General features: G+C 46.6%; 1 long non-coding RNA gene across 1 annotated transcript; it reads right to left on the bottom strand.

The window, feature by feature from the left end:
* Positions 1-11,705: 11,705 nt before the first annotated feature.
* On the bottom strand, positions 11,706-19,988 carry LOC131511695 (uncharacterized). The gene is made up of 4 exons (XR_009261673.1): positions 19,443-19,988; positions 17,783-17,867; positions 14,165-14,224; positions 11,706-12,415 (listed from the first exon to the last, which is right to left on the bottom strand). It is a non-coding gene; the product is annotated as an uncharacterized LOC131511695 (long non-coding RNA).
* Positions 19,989-20,345: the final 357 nt, after the last annotated feature.

Here is a 20,345-nt window from a genome sequence, read left to right as displayed (position 1 = left end):
CTTGTTGGAATACATCTTTCCAGACTTCTTTCTCTGCAGAGAGCTATCCGTTTCGTGTTGCAAAAGGAGACCACACTGAACACCCTGGTCGTGAACTTGCTTTTTCCATTTGGCACTACGTTGACATTTTTTTGTTCCATGTCACTAAATATTCTGCACGATTTTAAAAATATTTTGCAAGATGAATAATGTTTAGCAGTTTTTGTCTGAATACACAAGCAATTCACACTTAAAATTTCACATCCTTTGCTCCGCCACTGCTCCCCTGGGGGCACTGCAGAAATATTATGGGTCAATCAGAACAATGCACCCTTGATTTTTGTCCATTGGAAAAACAGGGACATTGCTAATGTTCTCTTAAACACCTCCTAGAGGTTATGACTGTTACTGGTTTGGAGAGCTTCATAACACTCAAGTCCAAATAATTTTCCCATCTCTCTTCTGTCTTCAAGTCCAATTAGAAGAGGCCCAAGCCCTTGCCACCCTCCCCGCCTGCCCCCACTACCACATCGGAAGCGATTCTGATTATCTCCTCCCACCCCCACCTCGAGAACCTGCCTGCCCATGAACTATTATACAAAACACAAACCCCGAGGTCAGAAACCTTAGACGACAAGAGCGAGCCCAACTTTCGTACCAACCCAGAGAGCACGAGGGTCTACCCACCCATCTACCACCCCTGGTATCTTACCTCTTCACCATGACCTTCGGTACTCCAGCGCCAGTAGATGCTACTGGCCAATTGGTGGTGACACCAACCTGAGGCATGGGCTAGCTCCCAGCATGGCGGCTTCCAAGAAAGGAAGCTCCGTTCTCTGTCCTGCACCTCCACCTCCAGACGCCCCTCCTGCACCCTTTGACTCCTGTAGGGAACCATTCCTCCCATGACTCCGGCCAGGGGAACCAGGTCAGAAATGGCTTCAGGCACCCATCACTTGCCAACCAGAACCATCATTTATTCCATTTTCTTCCTGCAAGGAGCCACAGCTACACATCTGGAATCCCCCATCATCTTTCTTTTCGACACTGGAGGTACAAAAATTATACTCCACTCCCCTTCTGTTCAACAGGACACAGGGGTAGTGATTGAGGGATTCAGGCCCTCAAAACAAAGAACTCCACAGGCAGCTTCGCCTCTTTGACCCTGGAATATGAACTTGCTGGCTTTCTGCCTTCAAAACAATAGGGAATGCTAACCTCGAAGGAGAGACCAGACCTCCTTTAAGAGTCTGGGAGGAAGAAAAGGCTGTCTATTCACGATGGAGAAAGGAATAATTATCCCACCTCACTTTTGATTCTGCAACCCAAACACAAGGAAGGGAACCACTTAAAGCTTCTTGCTAAAACAGTGAAAACCAAAACCCTAGCTAAAGTTTTAAATGGGTCACCCTGCTGTAGAGCAAAATTAATCTTCAATGGACCGCTCCTCCTTGCTTTAAATGAACAATTACTGATTGTCTTTAGAAAAACAACTGGGTTCCATGAAAAATCCCCCCGGGGTTGGAGTCAGAAAACCCAAGTTATTCTTTCCCTGTCCCTTACCACCCGCATGACTGCAAGCCAAGTACTAAACTCTCTGAAACCTGATTTCTCTCTCTGCCTAAGATCGGACTTGACAGTGAACCTCAATATCCAAAGTCCGTTGGCCAAGAGTCTCTGCTTCCCTGGATGGTGCTTAACAGTTTACTACCAACACTGACCAGATCAATTTATTTTTCTGTGCATTTTTATTTTATAATTTCCAGGAAAACCTGAATATCCCACACTTGCTCAATAATGTGGGACTCGGAAAAGTACCCTAGTTAGGTGACACAGTTGATATACTATAATTTACTAACCGCGTGACTCTGGGGAAGCCGTTAGCCTCGCTGAAATTCAGCTTCCTCCACTATAATAATAGCTAGCCCAAATTCTATAGGCCAGGCACTCGCCTGAATGTTTAGGTATATTCACTCATTAAAACTTCACAGTTGTTGGAGCTCAGTCTTTTCAGCATCCGACTTTGGCTCAGGTCATGATCTTACAGCTCGTGAGTTTGAGCCCTGCGTGGGGCTCTGTGCTGACAGCTCAGAGCCTGGAGCCGGCTTCGGATTTCGTGTCTCCCACTCTCTCCACTCCTCCCCCACTGACGCTGTGTCTCTCTCTCAAAAATAAATGAACATCAAAAAAAAAAAAAAAACAAAACACTTCACAGTTGCAAACCTATAAGGTACATACTATTATTATCATCAGTCGTACAGGTGAAGAAACGGGCATGAAAAGTTCAGTGACTTTCCCAAGGTCACTCAGCCAAGAAGTGGAAGAGACAGGATTCAGCCCAGGCATCTGGTCTCAGAGTTCATCTTCCTAAATATGTGTCACAGCACCTGTGGCTTTGAGACAAGGGGTGGGAAGTTAGGCTGACCTTGTAGGATTGTTGAAAGGGTTAAATGTATATAAGATATTGTACCTGACACACAATATATAAGTTAATATTACTCAATGTACAAGTTAATATTACTATATTGTTATTTTCTAGATGAATCTGCTAAAGTATCTGGCTGCCAGTTGAAATTTATTAAAACTCTGTGTCAACATAGAGAAACCCAACGATGATACAACACGCAGTGAATTAAACGTGAATATAAAGTGGTATTACGTTCGGACCGTGCCTATGTACAAATTATGCTCACATTTCCTTCCGTTGGTTTTTGCTGTGCGGTAGATAATAAGTACATATTTCTCATGTGTTTGTTACTTGGCTACGAATCCTCACGTTGAGACAGGGCTGACCTGGGCACTTTGCCATCAGGCCGCAATCCACAGACGCAGATTGGACACAGGTCTGCCCCACGCGTGCCCATTCTGAGGCCCAGGCTGGAAGGGGAGCGGGGCTCTTCTCGTGCCAATGACAGTGGCACGAGTGGGCAAGCCCCACTGCACGAGAGGCTGCCAGCCTCAGGACAACCCATCAGTTGAAGTCATCATATGGCTGAGCCCAAAGGAAAAGAATGAGAAAGAAGACTCCGGGGGCGCCAGGGTGGCTCAGTCGGTTAAGCTTCTGAGCTTGGCTCAGGTCTTGATCTCATGAGTTCGAGCCCTGCATCGGGCTCTCGGCTGTCAGCACAGAGCCTGCTTCAGATCCTCTGTCCTGCTCTCTCTGACCCTCCCCTGCTTGTGTGCTCTCTCTCTCTCTCAAAAATAATCGTTAAAAAAAATAATAAAAAAATTTTTTTAAAGGAAGAATCCTCCACACCCTGTGAGGTCTGCTGTCTTTAAGATCAAAGGAGGAAGACAAAAGGGAACATCAAGAATCTGTCCAAAAAGAAAAGGCTAGAAGGAAAGACTATACTAAGTAGCATCTGTTCACTCATTCAGCAAGCATTTCGGCACCTGCTGTGCTCCGGGTAAGTCAGGGCCCCAGTCCTCAAGCAGCTCATGGTCCAGTCAATGAGGGAAGATGGTAATGACCATGATGCTAATTGTAATAATAGGCAACATTAAGTGTGCCATATCCCAGGTGCTGGGCTAAGTCATTTACACAGTGTAACCTCTTATAATCCCATTACAAAAAGTCTATTAAAGGAGCACCTGGGGGGCTCAGTCAGTTAAGCATAACATTCTTGGTTTCAGCTCTGGTCACCATCTCATGGTTTGTGAGTTTCGAGCCCCGCATCGGGCTCTGTGCTGACAGCTCAGCCTGCTTTGGATCCTCTGTCTTTCTCTCTCTCTCTCTCTCTCAAAAATAGACACTTTTTAAAAAGTCTGTTAAAAATTCTGTTATCATCCCTTTTGTTGCACAGAGGCACAGAAGCACAGAGAGGTCAATAATTTAGGCAAGGTCGCCCAGCTGCAGACCTTGCACCTAACTTACCTCTCTGCTCATTCACACACATTGCCCTGACCCGCCCCGGAGAGCCCCCTCCCTGGCCTTGAATTAGAAGATTACTGACACCAAGCGTCCCTCCTCTGGGAGGGTCGGCAAACACAAAGCCTCCCCTTTGAAATGTGTACCTAACGAATCAGGTCTCCCAGGCAGACGTGGGCAAAGGATGCCAGGCTTCAGTAAAGAAAACTGGGAAGCTTGGAGAAGACGACAACGTTCATTTTCTAAGGGAGGCTGAGTAAATGCTCCATGAGGGCGGTGATGAGCGTTCCTCCACCTCAAACGGAACCAGTAAAAATAAGGGCCTGCGCCACCGCACGGGGGAACTGAGGCAAAAGTTAACCTCTCCAGGTAACAGAGACTTTTGCGTGGAAAGAGCCTACCAAGGGGGGCAGCGGGGCCACAGATCCCTTTCACGGAGGCAGCGTGGGGAAGCAGGTCAACCAGGGGGGCAAGGGGCAGATGGATGAGACACCCTCTCAAGATAACGTTATTCCAAAACTATTTTACTATTTCTTCACCCACCTCACTTCCACCAAGCAGCAGAGGTCTGAGCAAACCACCGTTCAGAGCACCAAATTATGCCTTCCTTCTTGACTTCCCAACTCTGCCCAGACCACCCTGGAGTCTGCTTCTGCAAGGCCTTGATCTGTGACGGCAGTTTCTCCCACCCCTACCTCCCAGAACCAAAACAAAACCCCGGAAAACGGGGAGCCATATAAACACTGGCGTTGAACTCAGCTATTTCAAACACAGTGAGAATATTTCATCGGTCGGTACCTAAGACTGGCAATGCAAATAAAAACCAACGGCCAGCAAGGAGAGTGTTTGATGAAGCAAGGAGGAAAGAGCTTATTTGTTTGTTAAGAGTCCAATTCAACTCCACGCAAATGACCTGACAAGTAACTCATGAAAGAAATGGCCACATTTAAGCTGCAGACAGCCCTTCCAGAGACATCCTACGACGAGGCGGCCAGCAGTGCCTTTCTCTTAGAAATAATGGCCAATCATATCGAGGACAGTAACAGAAAAATCAGAGTCCAACTCTCCCATTAAAACTGGGTCACTCTTAGCCTGAGCAGGCCCCTCGAAACAGCTCTCTCCCAGCCAGCGCACCTGATTAACCACCCGTAGGGGCTGGCAAAAATCCCATTTAGCCCCGGACCGATGGGTTTCCAGCTCTATCAGCCCTCGCATTACTGACGGGAAGAAAACGAAGAGATTAAAGAAGTAATATTTGTAATAGAGTTTTCTAATGCTTCTCCCCCCGCACCGGCTCAGGGCCTACACGCAGCCGGCTCCAGCCGCTCACTCCCCCATCCTTCCTGCTGTTTTCCCATAAAGACCTCAGGAAGGCACCGATATTTCTGGGGCTCTGGTTCTGTTGTTTCCTGATGTGGGAAGCCCTGGCCAATTCCGCAAAGGTGGGAAAGGAACGCTCGCTGGCTCGGGGAGGTGGGAGAGGCGTCAGAGGGACCCCCCCCCCCCCCGCCGTGGTACCTGGCATATGGGAGGTCGAATGGAGCCCTGGAAAGGGCTGCGGGAGGGGGCGCCCTAAAGACATCAGGTTTCAATTAAAGTCAGGGGGTGGCCCTGGGACTACCTTCCTCTTGTCTCCTAGTCTCTTTGTTTTACGGCCTCCTCTCTTCTTTCTTGATCATCCTGTCATAACTCCTGTCGGGATGTGACCTTGCAGTCAATTCTTGCGAAGGTACCACTTGGAAAGAATGTGATCTGGGGTCCCGGCTCTAGGCTAAGGGTCCGGTGGAAGATGGCGACCACTTTCTGCCACTGGTTTAAGGGTCTGGTTTACCTGAGAAGGAGGGTCACGGAGAGCACATGGAACAAGGAGTAGGGGTGGGGGGGGGGGGGAGGAGGGGAGAGGGGCGAGAGGGGAGGGCGCTGAGCCCGTGGCAACGGGAACAAAAACTAAAGAGGCACACGTGCCCCTTGAAGACACCATGTGAAGTGAGGTGAACCAGTTACAAGAGGACAAGCACCGTAGATGCAATTTCCTGTTACGTACATCTTATCACACATGCAATTTTTTAAGGCATGGTGTTTGTGGGGGGGGGGGGGGGGGTAGTTTGCTTGTGTGGAAGACCTAGTCTGACAGGAAGCAGATTCAGGGTCACTCTGAAATTCAGGGGCCAGAGGACAGGAGGCAGAAGGGGGAGGGTGCCCTGGGCCGCCAGGACGGTCCGGGAAATGCCCTTCTCAGTGGTATCCAAACTAGGGAAACTGGAATCGTCCCCGACTGACTGAGGGAGGATGAAGCCTTTACTCTGAACCATCCTGAGTGTGCAAAAGACCGCCTCCATGCCTTCTCACCCCAGAGGAGGGATCAGGAACAAGTGGGAGTCCCCTTCCCTAGAAGAACCGCCTCCAGGCCATTCTAGGAATTCTGGGAGTAAACACGGAAAGTGTTAAGGGTCAGTTGTGGTTACGCTCAGTCTCTCAGATCAGGAGTGAGACGGCTCACAAACCTGACCCACGGAGGTCACTGAAACTCGGCAAGAAAGCCGACCAGATCGTGGTCCCCAGCACCCCAGCTGCGGACGAACCGTGATGGGTTAGGCCAGGCAGGGTGTGCGGGGTGGTCGGCCGGGCCCGCCCCGTTCCGGTGTCGTTCGAGAGGGAAACCTTCCCAGACTTAGCCTGGGAACCCCTGTCCAGGGAGGCCCAGCCTCGAAAAGCACTCCGAGCTCGCGGCTCACCGTGGCATCCTGTTTGCTACGGGCAAGCATCTCTTCTGTGGGTTATTTTTGTCTCCGGCCTTGGCTTGTTTTTTCCCAGTGCTGTTCCTTGGCTCGTAGCATTTCTTCCCTGGTTTATTAAAAACTGAGATAGATCGCCTAATAAATCTCTGCTCGGTTTTTCCCTTCACAGCTCTTCAACAATTGCCAAAGTCACAGAGTTGCGTCTTTCCCACAGCGGGAGGCTAACACAATAGCTGGTGTGTTCGTGGAAACGTATAGATCAAGGAAACAAAGAGAAAAGCCTTTAATTATTCAGAAGCCTCCTACCCCTGGTACTAGATTTACTTGCCTGGGTTTGACTTAAAGAGCCAGAGCAACACCTGAGAAACCAGCAAGCTGCGACCACAGCCGGCCACGCGGGAAGGTGGGCCGGCCACGCGGGAAGGCGGGCCTGCCTCGCTTTGCTGGATGAACGTGGACCGGACGGTTGCTGGGGGCACTCCTAGCGCCTCATTTTTTAATGAATTTTTAAAGCGTATTTATTTATTTTGAGGGGAGGGGGAGGGGCAAAGAGAGAGAGAGAGAGAGAGAGAGAGAGAATCCCAAGCAGGCGTATACCTTAAACTTACACAGGGTTGTAGATCATTTGTATCTCAGTAAGCTGGAAAAAAAGTGAGTCCTTCCAATAAATAAATAAATCAACAAACATTTGAGAAATACATACATATATATACATATATGGATTATAATTATATAGTTATAATCTTTAAATCGAATTAGAAACCGTGGCCCCTCGTTTTTTTTCCATTTTGTGAGTTTGGGTGTGCTGCATTTCATTTGGTTGAAACGCAGTCCATTTGTACACATGTTCTGAAAGCTTTACAAATTCTTAGAGACAGAAGATTCATTCATTCCTCCTCCTCCACTGCCCATGTTATTGGAAGGTCAGAACACTGAAATGTTCTCTTTCAGGAGTGTTTTGTTTCAAACATCTGGCGATGACTGCCTTGTTAGACCAGAAAATGAAATCAAACACAAAAAGCCCCCTCCCTCTCCAGGGAGCGTTTTGGAGCGGGAATGGCCCTTCAGAGAAGTCCCAAGTATGGATAAAGGGCCCAGGCTTTTAGACTCCCATGTGATCAGTCATTAGACGTGCCCCAGCCCTAGGGGAGAGAATGTCCTTGGGCAAGGTGGCCCCCTTCAGTAGAGGTAATTCCAGCTGGAGGCCATCTGCCAGTGACGTTCCCAGAAGCTGGAGGAATAGTCCTTCATTCCTGAAGGGGGTCCTGCTCATCAGAGGCGTTTTGCCTGAAATGACAGTCAGGTTTTCTCCCCAGCTTGACCAGATGCTACCCCTAATCCTGGCTTATTTCCATTTGGGACAGACCATGGCAATACTTTAAGATGTTAACCCTAAAGTGACAACAGCTGCATACCCTCCCGCCACACCTCTTCCGGGCTCCAGGTGGAGCATTCGCCCTGCTTCCAGGGCACAGACAGCCAACAAAGAGATGCGGCATCCAAAGCAGTGGACGAGCTATAGGAAATCGCGCCTGGAGATCAAGCTTCAATCCATGGCTGCAGCTTTAAGGTGGTACCATGTCAAAAGCCAAAGAACAATGTGGCCATGTGGGGAAATGGCCACCCAGACGTTCAATCTCCCCATCACAGGACTCTGAGAGTGGCAGATAGTGTCCCATGTCCTCCAAGAGCTGGCCGTTCCCAAAACAAACAGTCCCATAAAACAGGCCACCTGGCCTTGATTCTGGGCCAGACGTGGTGCCCAAGCGTGGAAGGACTATGCTAGAAGGACAGGGTGGGGAAATGTCTAGGAGAGTACAGCCCCTATCAACTTAGACTCGCGAGCGAGAAATCTTCGTACAAGATGGCTCTCAAAATCATTTTTTGTTTTATTTGGAGTTTGTTGCTGTCACTGTTGTTCTAACCATGTAATGATGGGAAGATAAGTATTTAACCGCACCCCGGGAAGGAGCCAGAGCCCCACCTCAGGCTTCCGTGGAGAGGGTTTAAGTGGGTGCTCAAAGTCGCCTCTGTCTTCCTGTGTTCCCAAGGATTATCTCAAAGCTCTTGACCAGACTGACCCACACATGAATTTAGCCTCCCCCTCGATGTCCATAAGTTAAAAATCTCACACAAGACCTTGTAGCTTCTTACAAACAAGACAAACTCTGGGAGAAAGATGAGGGGAAAGATGACATTTCAGGGACCCAAACGATTTGATGGAACCCCGTGAAAGTGTGCTAGGGCCACCATAACAAAACACCACAGACCGGATGGCGTTAAGCAACAGAAATTTGTTTTCTCCTAATTGTGGAAGCTAGGAGTCCAAGATCAAGGTGTCAGCAGGGTTTGCCTCTCCCAAGCCTCTCTCCTTGACTTGCGGACGACTGACTCCTCTGTGCGTCCTCACATGGTCTCCCTCTGTCTGTGTGTCTGTGTTCTTATGTCCTTATAGGACACCGGTTGTATTGGATTAGGGGCCACCCTAGTGACCACATTTTCCACTTAATTACCTCTTTAAAGGACCTATCTCCAGATACAGTCACACTCGGAGGTACCAGGGGTCTACGCTTCAACATATGAATTTGGGGGGATACCAGTCAGCCCAGGACAAACCCTGAGCTTGTCCATTTTTATTTTTTTTTTAATTTTTTTTTAACGTTTATTTATTTTTGAGACAGAGAGAGACAGAGCATGAACGGGGGAGGGGCAGAGAGAGAGGGAGACACAGAATCGGAAGCAGGCTCCAGGCTCTGCGCCATCAGCCCAGAGCCCGACACGGGGCTCGAACTCACGGACCACGAGATCGTGACCTGAGCTGAAGTCGGACGCTTAACCGACTGAGCCACCCAGGCGCCCTGAGCTTGTCCATTCTTAAACGGTCCTCCGGCCACTCCAGCACCAGGGGACGGCTGCCCCTCCCACACTCTTCAGCCTGACCACATCTCGCTTTTTTCCAAGGTCACGAACTTTGTCTATAAAAGGCCAGACAATAAATATTTTAAGCTCACAGGCCATACGGTCTCTGCCCAACTGCTCAAATCTGCCATCACAGCAGAAAAGAAACCCTAGAGAATATGAATAGATGGATGTGGCTGCATTCCAATAAAACTTTATTTATGAACACTGGAATTTGAATTTCATAGAATTTTCACAAGTCATGAAATATTATTATTTTGATTTTTTTCAACATTCAGAAAGTTTAAAACCATTCTTGGCTCACAGGCCCTAGAAAAAACAGACAAGGGGCCGTATACTTTTGGCCAGCAGGCGGTGGCCAAAAGCTTCATTTGGTGGCCCCAGGAGCTCAAAGGTGTCCTGCCCAATGCTCTCTGTTCCCACATCACTCTTCTCCAAGGTCTTCTGCAGGGCCTCACTCTCCAGACGCACCCGGGCCCCCACCGGGCTCAGCAAGTTCATTTCCAGCACAAAGAAAGTTTCCTTCTGACTAGGAATTCTGGTGCCAGCTGCTAGTAATCAATTCTTTAGGTCTGATACCCCCTCTTGATCAAAAACATGTCTTTTTCTCACCATTGTGGAACGAGACTATGACCCACATTTTGCCACTCAATAAGTCACTTCATGCACTTTTACAGAGACCTTTCTCAAGTGATTGCTGGGTGCCACGCACTGGGCTAAGGGCTCTGCAGAGCCACTAAATTTGCACCGAAACCCCGAGATATGAAATTTTATCCTCCACGTTTTGTGGAGAAGAAAACCTGGGCTCAATACAGTTGAGTAAATTCTTCGAGGTCACACGGACAGTAGGTGATGGAGGCAAATCTGAAACCAGGACTCTCTGTCTCCAGATCCAGACTCTTAGCCAGTGATGCTACCCTGTTTCCAAATGATACGTCTCTCCTCCGAGGACTGGGCATGGTGACATGGGGGCATCAGAGCACAAGAAGCCAATGGCAGAGACAACAAACTGCCCACCCCCTCCCGTCCATTGCTAATAGAACCCCAATTCTATTTAGAGTCAATAATATGTGCCAGAAAGTCACATCTACCAGCCCTCCTTGTCCGGGGACAGAAGTCATTAGATGGTGTTTTCTGAGAAATTCCTTAAAGGGGAATGACTCCGCTGGTAAGCACCCTCTCCCATTCTTCCTGCTTGAGATACCGACACGATGGCTGGTATCCTGGCAACTAGCTTGAGCTCCGATGCAAAGCGGGAGAAGCATCACACCAGAACGATAGATAAAGTGGATTTCTAGGAGTCTGAGTCTCTGTTCATGGAATTACCACATCAGCCCTCAACTGCCCACCTTTGCACTTCTCTTCGGGTGAGAAAAATAAAACCTTTAATAATGATATACGCCACTACGTTTCAATTCTACGTTGCTCATGGACAAAGGCCATTCCTATCTGACATAAGCCCTCTCTAAATATCACTCCCATAACTACCCTTAGAGGACTCATCAACACTGCTCTCTATTGGTCTTCTTACTTCAGAAGAGTCAGGGAACCATGCTAGCTATTATCCTGCCCCATACCCTAATATTTCCACTACATGGACTCCACATCTCTACCTGCCAGCCTCATATGGTCAGGCCAGTGGTTACTGGTTCCTGACCGGGCCTGAGAATTTATTTCTCAGTAACCACCTGACCACGGGCTTGAGCTAACTTCTTATCTCCTCCTGGCCTTTCCTAAAAGAAAGTTCAATATCTTAGCACCGGTCATTACTCCTCTGCTCTTGTACGGTTCTTTACATTTTGCAAAGCATGTCCACGAGCAGTATTTCTTTTGACTCTCACAACTTTGACCAATGAACAGGGATGGTATTTGTTGTGCCCTCATTTAAGAGCTCAGGAGGGGCGCCTGGGTGGCGCAGTCGGTTAAGCGTCCGACTTCAGCCAGGTCACGATCTCGCGGTCCGTGAGTTCGAGCCCCGCGTCAGGCTCTGGGCTGATGGCTCGGAGCCTGGAGCCTGTTTCCGATTCTGTGTCTCCCTCTCTCTCTGCCCCTCCCCCGTTCATGCTCTGTCTCTCTCTGTCCCAAAAATAAATTAAAAAAAAAAAAAAAAAGAGCTCAGGAGACTTGAGCTTGGAGAGGCTGAGTAATTCACTTACTGCACCGAGCCAGGATACAAACTCGGCTCTTTGACTCCAAGGTTCCCATTTTTTCCATTACGCCAATCGCTCCCAGGAGACTTCTCAGATGCTGATGAGAGAAGCCGGAGACACAGCTCGGTTCAGATAACCTCCTTTAAAGCAAGTTTGTCTGGCCACCAACTGCCTGTCTCCACCCAATATCTGAATTGTTCGTCATCATCAAAAGGCTGATGTACTCACCTGAATCAAGCGAACGACCACGTGCTGTTCGAAAAATCAATTAAATCAACACCATCTGTGTCCACCGTGCACTCGGGCTCTATAGTAGGCGATGTTGACACGAACAAACACTGACAACTCTGTAAACCCCTGACAGATGAATCACCTATGTGAGAACAGCGGCAGTTGTCCCGCTGCTGCTCTGAGGATGGTGGAAGGCAGTGACAAGTAAGGCTGAGAAGTTGCTGGCACCCGAGATGGGAGAAGAAATTGGCACTTCCCAATTAGTCAGGAGAGGCTTTTCGAGGAAGACGGAGTGTCAGACGCTATTTAATTTGTGAATGAAACAAGTTTAGGAAGATAAGTGCCAGTTCAAACAGAAACAGAAATGGGAGAATAATAATAAGAGCTGGCACTACACTTGCACCCTACTAGACAGAGTTCTTAAGTGTAGGAACCAGAAATGCGCTGTGGCTGATGCAGGCACAAAGGGAATTTGCTGAGAAGGTCCTGGGTAACTCTCATAATTGCCAAGAATTCTGGAGGACCAGGCTCTGAAAATAGACACGGACAAAGATGGCGGACAGAACTACTCAAACTCCCACCACACAACTAGTCTAGCACTGGACACAGTGTATCAGTTAGCTGTGTCTGCAGTAAGGCTAACAAACAACCCCAAACACCCAGGCACGTATGACAACGTATGTTCGTGGCACACGTGCCTGGCGTCATTCGGAGGCTCATAGGCAGCGTTGTAATCTTGGCAGGGCCACTGGTGAGGCTCCACATTGGCCAACTATTGGCTTTCCTAGGCTGGCCTCACCAGGAACGACTGTGGTGACTCTGCTCGGCTCCACATGTCCCTCATCCTCCACCATGTCTAGACCAGGTGGGTTCTCATGGAGAGGAGCAAAGGAATTGCAAGGCATGTAATGTCTCTTGAGACCGAGGCTCAGAACTGGGAGCACCATCAAAAATTCGGCCAAAGCAAATCACAAGACCAGCCTCAGTTTAAGGAGTAGGGAAATAGATTCTGCCTCTTTGCTAAGGGAACTGCAAAACCACACAATAAACGCCCTGATACTGGGGCGGGGGGAGGGGGCGGGGGAGGGGCGGGGAGGGTGACAAATTAGGACCATTGATGCAATCATTCTGCCATCACTCATAGGAAACCACCACTAACACATCTGTCCTGAAACTGTATGTGGCCTCCACCACCACCACCTTCCTTGTATCCCAGCTCCAGATTCAGGGCTCCAGACAAAGATACCGGGGTAGCTGGGACTAGATCATGGAGTTGTGCACTAAAGGCCAGAAACACTGGGAAACCAGGTATCTCCAGTTGTTTTCATTTCCTTCAGAGGAGAGGGGTTCTGCCTCTCACCAAGACCTATATACCAATACCCCACACGTAGGGAAGAAGTTCAGGTGCTGGATAGCACCTTTCTTTTTTAAAGTTTTATTTATTATTTTGAGAGCGAGAGGGTGTGAGTGGGGGAGGGGCAGAGAGAGAGAAGGAGAGAGAGAATCCCAAGCAGGCTCCACACTGTCAGCACAGAGCCCAATCGGGGCTCGACCCCACAAATCATGAGATCATGACCCGACTCACTCAACCGACTGAGCCACCCAGGTGCCCCTGCCAGCTGTTCTTTAAAACCATCCAGTGTTTGTTGGGGTATATTACAGAATGTCCCCAAATCTTTACCCCTCATTGTATCCATGCCTCTTGCCATATAGCTTGCTTGGGAGCCTTTGCCTTCCTCCATGGGCAGGGTGGCCCATCTCACTCTTTGATGCTAAACTCAATCAAAATCATTCACGTGCTCATGTTGGCTCTTGCCTTATGGGATGTTAGCAGATGTCTCATAAGCAGACACTTGCAATGGGCTTGCACATTAAAGCTTGTTCTCTTGTACCTCTGCTGCCTCCACGGGAATGTGCCCAAGCTGGCCAGACAGAGAAAGAGAGACATGCGGGCTCGAGCGGAAGTTCCCCGGATGTCTCAGCCTAGATCGGCCAGCTGACAGCTAGGCAAGCCGCGGAAATGTGCTCAAGCCCAGCCTAGATCAGCCAAACCATCTCGCCAACCCCCAGCGGACCCAAACACATGAACAATAAACACTTACTGTCACATGCCCTTGAGGTTTTGTGGTCACTTGTTACAAGGCATTATTTTGACAATGGAGAACGGATACCATCTGCCAGCAGTGTGCAGATTAATAAATTCGTTTCACTCTCAACTGCCAAGTTAGATATCAGAATTTTCACTTACGTGGAGAGGTTAGGTAACTGTGTAAACTTACTCAGGATGGACGTGATATTGGTTTTCTTACAACAGAAGCCACTCGCTGGATAACTTTAGCCTGGAACATATTAGAAAGAAGAAAGTCCATGACCCTGTGCTGAACTTCTGGGGCAGGGCTTGTCCTCACCTTGCATGGGCCAAACGCGACTCTAAAATGAGCCAGGAAGGCTTGGATAATAACCAAGAAACTATTCCATTAGCATGGACCCCGGGAACAATGCAAGGTCATTCCCTGCCCTGGAAAGTTCTTGAAATAAAGGAACCACCAAGAAGCACCTAGAAATACTTCAATTGTGTGTGGTTTCTCCTTCTAACTGGCTTAACTGTAATGGGATTTGGTCTGTTCCTGGTTTTTAAAGGTCTACGAGTATTTAATGAATACAGATAACTCCGTAGACCCTGAGCCAGCACCACAGACATAGTGTGGCATCACTACAACAATCAGAATGCCCGGCACACAGTAGGTGCTTACGAGACAGTGGGGCCCTCCCTTGTCTTCTCATTCCTCATATTTAAGGAATCATACCCCCAAGATTTTCCACTTCTGTAAGTCACAATTCTTGGGGCCTGACAGACCCAAAGTTACCTGTTGGTTCAACATATATACTGTAGGCCTACTATGTGCTAGATGCCAGGAAGACAGAGACCTGGGGCTGACCTTGAGAAACTTAGAATCTAGTGAGAACCTAAATTTCTCAGAACCAGATTTAATTACTAACCGAAGGTAATATCCTCTTAGTGCCAAGTGAACTGTCACAAGCACCACATTTAGAGAAAAATAATGAAAGTGTCAAATTTATGTTATGTTAGAAGCTTATTTTATTTATTTAATCTCTATTACAAGATATAATGACTGGTTTTCAATTTTTATAAAGATAAAGATACCATTTTAATTTCCCAAGTTGATGAATATGTTATAAATTTTCCATTTTTAATACATAAAAGCTGAAATCTATATTAGCTTGGATGCACATCTACTTTTGCCTAAGTCCACAAAACCATAAAAATCCCACTTTACAGCTGAAATTATAAACTCCAAATAACATAAATGCTAAATCTATTCATTCATTTAAACTCTATTAAAGCTATCACAAATTATTATTTTAGTGTCTTCGAAGATAAACAGCCTTAAAAGGTAAAGGATCTTTTTCCAGGCAACTCCCATCTGTGATGCCACATTCTGAGGAAACACTTGGCAGAAAGTTCAAGGAAAACGTGAGAAGGCCAAATCTAGGGAAAGAGTTGTTATAATCACAAAGTTGGATTGCCAGGAAGACCTTAACATTATTGCTTACATGCACCAACCAGCATTTAACAGTGAGACCCAGTCATATGATCCCTATCATCTCTTTCCAGGGGCAATTTTGAAACCATTTGAAGAGCTATCCAACTTCATTCTTGCTTTCAAAGTCTCTTCTTTGAAGAGGGAGTTCTGTTTGTACAGGCATGTGCTCCCAACACACACCTTACCTTAGAGATTCATGGATTAGCATCCACAGGACCGATTCTTCATCAAAATGGCCATCTTCTCTACAGCGAAAAGGAAGCAGGGTTCAGAGGGAATGAAACAGGAAAAACTAATTTTGAATTAAAGAAAAGTTCTGAGCAAGAAGGAGAGTGAATATGGGACAACGGAGCGGGGAAGGAGGCCTGAATGCGATTCCATCCATCAGCTGGGGATGTGTCCTCGGGTACTCATAGGACTCATAGGTCTTGAGTGTGCACGAACTGGGAGTCGGGGTAAGAAGGAGACCATGTCTGGCCCATCACGAGGGCTCAACAGATGACCAGGCAATGAAAGGCCCGTTTTACTGCAGTGGACTAATAGCTTTCTCTTTGACTTTTCTGTCCATAAGGTGAAACTCACAAAGTCAAAATTAGCCTTAGATTTTCATCAAATTGCCCATAAACTATAGGAGTTTTTCTCTCTTGCATATCGATGGCTAGATTTGTTGCAGCCAAGTTTACTTGCTCCATATTGGAAATCAACAAACTGGTACCTCTCACTGAGCCCATCACAGGCAGATTTTCCTCCAGTGATAGAACTCATGAGTATTTTTCAAATGAATGCCATATGAAGCAGCTGGCTTGCGTTAGAGGTTATGTTGTAAGAAATAATAAATATCTTTAAGCGCTAGGAACACACTAAATGTAGCATGACAAGCATATCATAAGAGGCAGATGGGGACTCAGGTCAGGTAGGAGAGAGCAAATTTACCTCTGTGAAAGCACACCCAGGATAGAAACTTACAGAGCAGAATGTTGGGGCATCTGGGTGGCTCAGTCAGTTAAGTATCCAACTTTGATCTCAGCTCAGGTCATGATCTCATTGTTCAAGAGATAGAGCCCCACACCAGGCTCTATGCTGACAGCGTGGAGCCTACTTGGGATTCTCTCTCTCTCTCTCTCTCTCTCTCTCTCTCTCTCTCTGTGTCCCCTCCTGCTTATTCTCTGTCTCTCAAAATAAATAAAACTGAAAGAAAGAAAGAAAGAAAGAAAGAAAGAAAGAAAGAAAGAAAGAAAGAAAGAAAGAAAGAAAGAAAGAAAGAAAGAAAACTCACAGAGCGGAATATAAACTGAGCAGTCCACACTACTTAAATGACTTGTTCTTTTTTTCTAGGGAAATGGGGAGCGGATGCTCATACATTTGAATTTGTGTAAGTTAAATTGGCATATGATGCCATTGAGCTATGTTTTTTCAAATACCTGGATGTGTGCTGTCCAATACTACAAACTGGAATATGCTATAAACCTCAAAAATACACACTGGATTCAAAGACTTCATCCACAAACGTAAAACACCTCGTTAACAACTTTTCTTATTGATGACATTTGGAAATTATATTTTAGGTATATTGGATTAAATTTCATCTTGGTAAAAGTAATTTCACCTGTTTCTTCTCACTTTGTTTAAACATGGCTACTAGAAAATTTTAAGTGACCTATGGCTCCTATTATATTGCCATTGGATAGCACTGGCCTTGACAAAAGGCCTAGATTGAATGGAATTACACTAGACTGAAACTTTGAATTGCTAACACACGTTAAACTTGATAACGTTATTTGAAAACTGTCCCTTTCTTTAACAATCCTACAAGATTTGGCTTCAACTATTGTCTACATGTAAGCTGATAATCCAGGACTCCCCAGTCAATCTTGTCTTAGCAGGATTGGGCCAAGTCCAGGAAGTTATCTGTAAACCTACATACAGCATTTATGCTGCATTTATATAATCCTCTATTGATCTTTAAGTCTGAACCCTTTGAGTTCAATAGAATTACATTAATTTTTAAAGTTTTAATTCCTTTTTTTTTGCTAGATGACATATATTTTATTCATATATGTAGAAATTACTTTTGCCCCAACATTTTATTACTTAAAAAAATCAGAAACATACAATTAACATGCACGCAATAAGAAGAGGAAAGACCTAGACGTTGGGCTCTGACCAATTGATTATATCATTTGAAGTGAAGACAGGGAGGTCCAAACCATAGACTGGCCCCTCTGCTGCCTTGTCCCATTGTTCAAATACAAGGTGTACAGAGTAGAATATGCAGCGAGGAGGAAAGGCTAGAAGAGAGGTTGGGGGTATCCAGTGCCAATTCCTACTCACCCTACACAAAGCACCTTGAATCTTCATTGTGTTACTTCTCAACAAGCAAAGGAAGGGTTCCTGGCTGATATGTGAGCCATATCTCCTGGGAAAAAAACAGTAAGTTGAAAAATATTAGATAGATGAAACAAACAATTCATCAGATAACCTTAACCAATGTGTTGTTGAACCACCTCTATAACGCAGTTTTCATTAAGGTTTTTATAAGTGAGTTAATAATAGAATTTTTATCTGGCAACTTTATTATAGGAATTAAGATAAACTCATGAAAAGTTTTCAATTCTTAAATACAAAGGAGAGAACATTATTTTGAGAGGAAAGATACGATCAAAGGCCGTTGGGAGGAAAAATATAGGTTCTAGCAAAAAAGATTTACTGGGGGCCATTGGGTCAGCTATGCCAGCTGGACAACATTGTGTCAGTTCCCTTGTCCCCAACACGGCCTCTCCAGAAAGATGTCTTTTGATTCCAAACTTCATTATAGCAGACACCATTAGTGTCCCCCCAAAACCAGGTCTCTTCAAATCAGATCCATTTTTACCATTTGATAATCTTGCCTTCAGTGTGTTTTTTTGTTTAGTTTGTTTTGTGTGTGTTTGTTTGTTTTTTCCCCAAACGGCAGCACCTGGAAATCGGTTTTTTTGGAAGACTGCCCTCAGGCTACTGGAGTCTACTTTGTCCCTGTGCACAGAAAGTTGGAAGCTCCTGGGAATTTATGTGCCCCCATCTTTGGCTCCTACCCAACGACTCTGGGGCATGGGAGCCTTGGCTAAGGACAGCTCTGGGACAGAACTTCTGTCCCAGAGCTTCCTGCAGGACTAGCCTGAACTCCACTCTGCGGGCCTCTGTCCGATTCTCCCCTGTCCCCTCATCCTCACCCCCTGGCTGATTTCTCCGTGGAGCATTTCCTTATTCATCGCTTGGCGGCCAGATATGCAGCTCAGGATCTGCTTCTGGAAAACCTGAGCTACTTATCAGCCTGGGTCCTCTCACCACAGCGACCCTTAAATCATAAACTAATTTCCCACTCATCCTAGTATTCTTCCTAAACTCCAACTACACCCTGAAGTACTCATACCTATCCCAAACTCCATCCATCTTTTCCCATCTTCTTGCTGTTGCAACTATTGTCTTCGCCATGTAGAATTCTCAGAGCCTGAGGTCTCCCTTTTTGTTTTTTTAAGTTTAATTATGTATTTTGAGTGAGAGAGGGAGCACGCGCACTCACACGTGCAAACAGGGGAGTGGCAGAGAAAGAGGGAGAGAGAGAGAGACGGACTCCACACTGTCAGCACAGGGCCCGACACGGGGCTTAATCCCACAAACTGCAAGATCATGACCTGAGACAAAATCAAGAGCTGGATGCTTGGGGCAGCTGGGTGGCTCCGTCGGTTAAGCGCCCAACTTCAGCTCGGGTCACGATCTCGCGGTCCATGAGTTCGAGCCCCGCATCCGGCTCTGTGCTGACAGCTCGGCGCCTGGGTCCTGCTTCAGATTCTGTGTGTGTCTCTCTCTCTCTCTCTCAAAAATAAATAAAAAATTTTAAAAAAATCATTCAAAAGAGTTCGACACTTAACTGACTGAAGGCACCCAAGCACTCCTGAGCGGCCCCCTTTCTGAGCAGGCCTTCCTCTGCTCTCCCGATTTGTCCTTGAGTCACCTGTTCTCCCCTGGGCCTGTGTATACTTTGCTACTAGAACCCGGCTTCAAAGCTCCAGTGCCTGGGTTCTGAATCCTGGCTCCACTACAGCCAGCTGGGTTACTTCATCTCCCTTTCTCTCAGTTTCCACATCTGTAGAATGGATACAAAAGTCAAATCCACTTTCAATCATTCCTGTGAAACCGGATGAGGTGATTGGCAGGCAAAGCACCTGCAGATGACTGGTTTATAGTAAATGTTAGCTGTTGTTTCTGAACCGTGATCATTCCTTTATGAGCCTGTTTTTACTGTAAGTTCCTCAAGGGCAAAAGCCGTATCACACTCATCTTGATAAACGTGTGCTAAATAAACACACGCGCTCCATCGAAGAGCGGTTCTCTTGAAAAGGGGAACATTTTAGACTGAGTGTTGAATCTCTTAGGACTCCGCAATTTGCATACCACCCTTGTGATACTTTTCCCTCACAGCCTATACTCCCATTTACTCGTGATGCGTCTCTAAGTTGACTTTCCATCAATCATTTGGTTTTAACCTGGACGACCTTATACTGAGAAATAGAACCTGGCAGGTCTCAAGTTGCATATGTTCATTGTGGGGTTTTTTCCCTAACATTCATTACAATAAAGACGTAACCCCTAAAATAAAGCCTGTGCCTCTGCCTGCGTTCCTGAATGATCTCAGATACCCCTGTGGGTATCCCCGGCTCACTTGGGAAAACAGCCTCAGGAAATTGGCAACAAGTCAACAGACGCCCAAGAATGTACATGGCGTTTGGATAAATATCAGAACAGCAATAAATCACTTACCCAGACCTTGGACCAGACAGCTCTCTGTTCTGAACCTATATTCACTCACTCTGTGATCTTTGACACTCAGCTTCTTTTAGCTGTTCTCAGGCACAGG

The sequence above is a fragment of the Neofelis nebulosa genome, chromosome 5, assembly GCF_028018385.1.
Source record: "Neofelis nebulosa isolate mNeoNeb1 chromosome 5, mNeoNeb1.pri, whole genome shotgun sequence".
Taxonomy (NCBI): domain Eukaryota; kingdom Metazoa; phylum Chordata; class Mammalia; order Carnivora; family Felidae; genus Neofelis; species Neofelis nebulosa.
The sequence above is the reverse complement of the archived record's forward strand: the minus strand, read 5'-3'. Positions and strand labels throughout refer to the sequence as shown.